This window comes from Etheostoma cragini, chromosome 7, assembly GCF_013103735.1.
Source record: "Etheostoma cragini isolate CJK2018 chromosome 7, CSU_Ecrag_1.0, whole genome shotgun sequence".
Lineage (NCBI taxonomy): Eukaryota > Metazoa > Chordata > Actinopteri > Perciformes > Percidae > Etheostoma > Etheostoma cragini.
This window is the reverse complement of record NC_048413.1, coordinates 20,669,018-20,676,400: the sequence shown is the minus strand read 5'-3', so window position 1 is coordinate 20,676,400 and position 7,383 is coordinate 20,669,018.

The following is a 7,383-nucleotide window of genomic DNA, read 5'->3' as shown; positions in this document are numbered from 1 at the left end:
CCCCCCCCCTCCCCCCATTATTATATGTGGCTCTGTGAAGCTGCACTTTGAGGTAAATGCTAATGTCAGCATTCTGACATGCTTATAAGGACAATGATAACATGCTAATGTTCAGCAAGTTAAGTTTTTTCCATGTTCTCCATCTTGATTTAGTGTGTTAGCATGATAGCATTTGCGAATTAGCAATAAAGACAAACTGCAGCAAAGGATTATTTGAATGGCATTAGTTTGGCAGGTATGAAGCCGTTAGTGTAATATTGGACATGATGGTAGGGCTAGATAAAAAGATGAGGGATCACCAAAACGATTACATGTCCTCCTGAGGTGTACATGAATGCCAATGCATTAGACATATCACTAAAAATCAGAAATGTCAACTTTACTGTGGTGTTAGAGGCAAAGTCAGGGGAACACCAAAGACATAGGATTCGTCCTCCGGGGACCATAAATGTTTAGATTTCATGGCATTCCATTCAAAAGCTGACACGTTCCACTAAAAGCCAAAAATGTCCTGTGTATGAAATCAGTATACCATATGCTAGCTGTTTCTGCAATATGACCCATCACTGGAAAATGTTCTGCATTAAGCATATTTATTTATTATTCTGTGTTATCTCCAATCGTGCAATAAGTCATTTCTGTTCAACCGCACCTTACTCATCTGTATATCTCTGCTTATGTATGGGATACTATTGTGTAAATATGTTTGTATTATTACTATATTTATTACAACTAATTCTATTTTTTCTATTTCTTATACTCTATGTATATTATTTCTCTTATGCCTACTTAATGTGTATTTCTGTTATTCTGATTCTGATTATTCTGAAAATAATTTCTTTAGAGCTAAAAAAGGCACATTGTATACCTGATCTGTCCCAATATGTAATGCAACTGCTTTCCTTATATATATACACTGCATGTATATGTACAGAGCAAGTAAGAACCATTACGTTGATAGATAAAATGTGATTCTACAGTATTTTCCAGTGACAGGGACAAGTGTCGTCTCCAGCTATTAACAGATGATTCGTTTCATTATTAAAGCTAAAAAGAAGAATGGGACCTCCTCCTCGGCTTCTATCTATTCCCTATCTCTAATAATAACCATATTCACATGTCCTCTCTGTTAAGTAGGACTGAATATATGCACTACAGTCTTACACACAATTATGTTAAAGTATAACTTCCAATGTTAAAGGTCCCATGACATGGTGCTCTTTGGATGCTTTGTACAGACCTTAGTTGTCCCCTAATACCATATCTGAAGTCTCTTTCCCAAAAGTCTGCCTTGGTGCAGAATTACAGCCACTAGAGCCAGTCCCACAATGACCTTTCCTCAGTATGTGCCATTTCTGAGTCTGTAGCTTTTTGAAAGCCATGATGTCTTTCTCTCATGGGTGGGCCGTATTCTCTGAGTACAAAGCAGAGAAAGAGAAAATAACCTCGCCCCTAAGGACCACATAAGGAACAAGAATCCAGATTGGCCCATCTGAGTTTTCATTTTCTCAATGGCAGAGGAGGATACCCAGGGCTCAGTTTACACCTATCGCCATTTCTGCCACTGGGGGACCAAAGGCAGGCTGAGGGAGCTCATTTTAATGTTAAAAATCCTCATTAAGTGAATGTTTCATGCCCTGGGACCTTTAATGCAACAGCATTTCTATTCATATTATGGCTGATCTTTTGTCTCCTATGTTGCTGTCTGTGAAACTGACCATCATCACAGGACAGTCTCATCACAGAACCGACGCAAGATGTCGATACAGTCTGAGGTGACAGAATCCCACTGAATGATTTATGAGCAATAACTCTAGAATAGCAAACAGAATTAGAGCAGTTTAGATTTTACCACCCAAGGATTAGTGATGTACCATTATAGCGGGTCTTCAACACTGGCCATGTTCTCTTGTAGGCAGTGACCTATACCTCCTTTCCACCCACTGCTGTTTCTGCTCATTTTACAATTGTTGTTTTATGTTTAATGTTGTGTAGTATCAGCGTGCTGTATGTTTGATAACATACAATGTCATGGTTGTGTTTTAGTGTTTTGGAGAAGACAAATTTCCACTAAGGTGGACAGTACAGTCCTACAGTAATCTAATCATTTTACATGCACAGAAAAATGTTATTGTACTGTGGCAATAATGAGAGTAATGCAGGTCTTATAAACACAAATCTGATTATGGTGCCATTATGCTCTTGCTCTACGTTAAGCAGTCATGTATCACTGTCAAATTTCACTGTTTGTTTCTTTTACAAGATTACATTTAACCCAGCTGTATGGATTTAAAAATACATTGGGAACAACTTTAAAAAGACAGAATCGTAGCTTAGTCCAGTTATTTACTGCACAATAATTTAATTTAGGCTAAATTGATTTTAAACTTACATGTATAATCTACGCCTCACCAACATTTAAAGCTTATGCACAGTTGGTGACATAACTTCATATTTTGGGAGCCGAGCATCCAGGTCAAAGAGACAAATCACACATCAGATTTTTATCTTGCTTTGTTTGTTTCTCCACCAAACCACCTTCTTTTCCACCAGAAATACTCAATGACACCAAGAAAAGGCTCATAGTGCTTTACATCTGTTGTTTTAAACACTTAAGAATTCCTTTCATCAGGAAACTTCTCTTGTACAGAGACAGTGATGCATTTAACATTTCTGGTTTGTTTTGCTAACAAGAAAAAATATTGTGTAGTTAGCAGGTGAATGGTGACAGAATCAAACTGACAAAACAGACTGGAAAGAATAAAAAAATTGTCACAGCAGTCTCTGCTGGTCAATATTTGGAGAGACATTACATTTTTCACTTATTAAGAATCCAATTAAACATGGAAATTGCAATTTTGAGTAGTAGAATGGATCTATTAATCATTAATAAACAAGTAATCCACTGTTTCACATAGGGAAGCAGTAAAAAAGCATTAATTAAATAATTAAGCGGAAACTCAAGTGCTACACAAACAGCCAGTCCTCTACTAGTCTATACCCATGATGTTCCACATCTGGGATTGCTCCGTTGCCCATAGAAATTCCACCTGATTTCATGATTCATTTAGGCCGGATATCCGTTGCCTTGGGCTTCCTTTGTGTTGGGGTTGTCAACTCCTGTTGACTCATGATGACTATGGTTAACCTTTTACTGCACAGTAAATCCAGCCAATTAGCTAAACTATCTTTCCAGTCTGAGCTTTCTGTTGCACAACTAAACAACTTCTGAACGCCATTGCTCCGGACAGCACTTAGCGCCGCCCAAGACTATTGTGATTGGTTTAAAGAAATGCCAATAAACCAGAGCATGTTTTTTCCCCATCCCGGACTGCAGTGTGGGCTTGCCAGACCCTCCTCCTCGGCGCTGTGGAGGTAGGTCTAGTCAAGACTAGTCCCCCGCCAATGACCCCATACATACACAAGATAGTGGAGCAAATGCAGTCTGCTTGTCTGGATGTAGAGTGGCTACCAGGCTAAAGCTAGACCTACTTTCCAAACACACACACACACACACAGATAAATAGAAGGAAGTAACCTGAGATTTACTGTACTGTTACCATGTGCAAATGGAATCCCGCAGGAAGTGAATTAATCATGATGTGCGGTTGTGAACATGTCATTATACAGAAATACTGCACACTGTACAGCCATAGCATTATTCTATTGTCTTGCGTTACTGTTTTTGCCGATTACACACACACACACACACACACACACACACACATACACGTTCTTTAGTAGGTTAGAAGGTGGAAACTGTGCAAAATGTGTCATGGACAGTTTCACTGTTCTAGGCGTTCCTGTGTTGTGGACACAGAGCGTTCTCTGTGAGAAACCAGACAGGCAACCAGCCAGCATGGCAGACTGAGAATTTATTGCCAATTAAAGCAGCCACTATTTTTTACTTTGCTTTGACACAACAAGGGAATCTGCCAAAAGTGTTTTTTGCAGTTATTCAGTCAGGTAGATTATTTCTCGTGGATACATCTTACCTTGACTTGGTTTGTAACAAGGGTGTGTTCAGAATTGATCTTAATTTTGCTTCATTACTTGCTTCTTTGATGCCAGTCATTGAAACAAGCAGCCATTCAGGCTCTCGTCAAGAATGCAAGTGTAAATGAGTTGATGAACACCACACTGGCACCATGACGCCTTACATCACCTCACTGTTGTTTAGTTTAGGCCTCGATGGAAGACTGGAGGGAGGAAACCCAGCTGACCAACCAGCAAATATTTCTTAACAATGGACATATTTTACTAATTATCTGTGGACAAACACCCTGATGTGCCTTTCATTGCCGTCCAATCCGGGTATTAGAGTGCATGATTTCCAGTCTGCTTTGCTGAGAGGATGATAATATAAAATTGCTGTCCTTGCAAGTTATCTTCAGTCCTGTAATTGCAAGGCAGTTGGTATATGCTGGTGGTTATGAATACCAGCTGCATCGGCAGTGCCACTGCTGACATGATGGGACAGATGCATCATTTCTATATCTGTGCTTCTTTAATTTCATTGTTGCTGTAAAGTGTGCTGTAAAGACATAGCCATTTAAAGTGGGAATGCTAAGCAGGTGATACAAATTTAGCTGACACTTTTAATCCAAAGCAAATTAAAATCTATATATCATACATTTCAGCGGTTGCACGCCTCTAGAGCAACTAGGAGTTAAGTGTCTTGCTCAGGGACAAATCGGTTGATGGTTCGCAGTATGAATGAAACCCAGATTTCCCCCACCAGAGGCATGTGTCATATCCACTGGGACGTTGCTGTATTTGTGCTGTCATTGTTTCCTTTTTTTTCTTTAAAAAATGTTTAGAGAAATCCCCACTAATTAAAGGAATATTTCAACATTGTCGGCATTTCTTTTTACAGTTGATCAAAGGCAGAGTAGCTGTTCTTACTGTGTTTATGCTAAATTGAGCTAGCAGCTTCTTGCTGTAGCTATTCACTGCACACCCATGAGAGCGGTATTGATCTTCTCATCTAGCCCGAAGCAAGACTTATTAGCTATAAGCTTATTTTTCAACATTTTAAAGTGAACTGTTCCTTTAAATGTTCCTTCAATGTCTTTTCAATTTTCTCAAACATGCAAGGTTATTTTTAATCCCTAAAACAGTCTCAGAATAATTCACATCTGTGCAGCTTTCCTTATTACCGTGTATTCATAATCACTTTTTATCACTGTGCTATTGAAGTAGACTAAACCTTATGGGTCTTCCCTTAAAGACTGAAATTAGTGGTTGTGTTGTCAGCCTCCACCGATTATTTTGAATCCCTCTGCAAGAGTTAGAGGGTAATTCTGTCTGAGTCTCATGTGTCCCGCTTTATCTGGAAGAACAAGTTTCTCCTCAGATCTCTCTCCCTGCTGGGTTCAGTAGATGGCCTATTTATAATGATATCAAATCACAGACCTCCCTCTGACACTGCTGGATCTCAAATGGGGGCTCCTCAAAAGTGTGCAATGTGTGTGTGGGGGTGTGTGTGTGTGTGCATGTAGATCTTTCAATTACTATACATTCCTCTTACAGAAAAGTCTATTTAAAGCATTGTCTGTATATATCAGAAAGGATAACTAAGAACCTGCTTATGAAGGACATTAACAGATAAAATAGTTATCCAGATTCTGTTCCACTTTGAGAGGACGGTGGTGAGTTGACCGTTTGCAAGTAAAGTTTCTCTATGTCTTACCTCCATCTAGTGGTGCGCAGAGGAACATGCAGTACCCCTGACTGAAATTCATGAGGAAGAAAAGGCCCTCGCTAGGCCAGAAGGGTTTTTGTGTTGGGAGGCAATTTGGGGCACACAACAAACAAAGAGTAAACAATTCAAAAGATAAATGTGGTGCCGAGATTGATGTTGAAAGGCTGAGAAACTCACATGTTTTACCAGCTGCTTTTCCCTGATGATGCATGCCATCATAAAACTAGAGAATGTTCATTTTTATCTTAGGAATGATAGTTTTGAACTTTTCTAGCACTAAGCAGTGCCAATAAAGTAAACAATGGTAGTAAATATGTTGAGTCTCTGTTTGGCCTAGCATCACCATTAACACATTCCAAGTTTGTGTGTTATATACTTTTGTGAGCATTGGTATGTACAGTAGATGATTGTGTCTGCGTGTGTGGGTGGTTGTGTACAAGCAGGACTCTGTGTGCCAATGTGAGACTAAATAGAAACAGTTTTTTCTTCTCCGCCAATGTTCTCTGCCTGCTCCCCCTCTCCTCCTGTGTTTCTCATCCTATCCTCTGTTCTCTTTTCTCTTCTTCTCATCCCACAATCATGGTTGTTACGTAATAAGGAAAATAGATACACTGCTTGTCTGTCTGATGCTGCCCCACAACAGCAATTCATTATTGAAGATTGCACCTTTTTGTGTGACGTCATCGGCAGAGTTCAGTTTTAACAGCAAGAAAAAATGGCACTCTAATATTATTGCAATGCTGTCTCCACAAGATGATAGGAGGAACAGAAACGGGATACATATTCATACAGGAATGCCCAACATGACAAATCAACACATAAGGACTCATTTAGGACAACATGCCCAATTCTTCAACATGCTTGTGTTACTCTCAAGGCAGTTGGCCAGCTGTCAAGGATCTATCAAGGACTGACAGGCTGCATTATTGATGAGAGAGATAATACACACTTGACAAGCTGATATCTCATAAACTTGATAGCCTGAAATGAACACAAGCTATCTAAAGGCCACATGTTATACCACAAGAACTGTGGAGTTGAAGAAAGTAATATTTTCTTTGACAAAGTTAACAACTGAGCACACGTAGAAAAGCAAATAGATTTGTTAGTGCTAATCCTCTTCAAATATCTATAACATAATCTAACATCCTCTCTTGATGCACTCAAACATGGAGAGAAGGCCCAAATTAGGTTAAACAGTAAATGTTAAAGGCTTTAATATGAACAACGTTCTCTATTTTCTGGCAATCTACAGATGACCACTGTTTTTCATTGTCATTGTTAACTGCTGACATGAAAAATCCACAAAGCCACCCAGGGCAGGGACAATAATTCCAGTCAATTTCATTATGTAGTTAATCTTCTTAAGAGCTAATGAGTGGAATGACCGTCTGGTGGAATATTAAACCAGAAGGGTGTGGTATTTAGTGCCCCCCTATGTTACACAATCCACATGGCGTTGGTCCAACAAATGTCCAATATCACCATTAAAACAAAAGTAGTTTTAAAACATCATGAGATCAAAGAAACGTGGTCGCGTTTCATGAATCCAGATTTAACTTTATGTAATAGCGCAGATGGCAACGTGATAAAATTAAAATTCAACATGTATTGTTATTGGGCAGGTGTTTCGTGCCGTACACCTGATTGGCTTTGGACCATGTCGGTCATTTATCGAC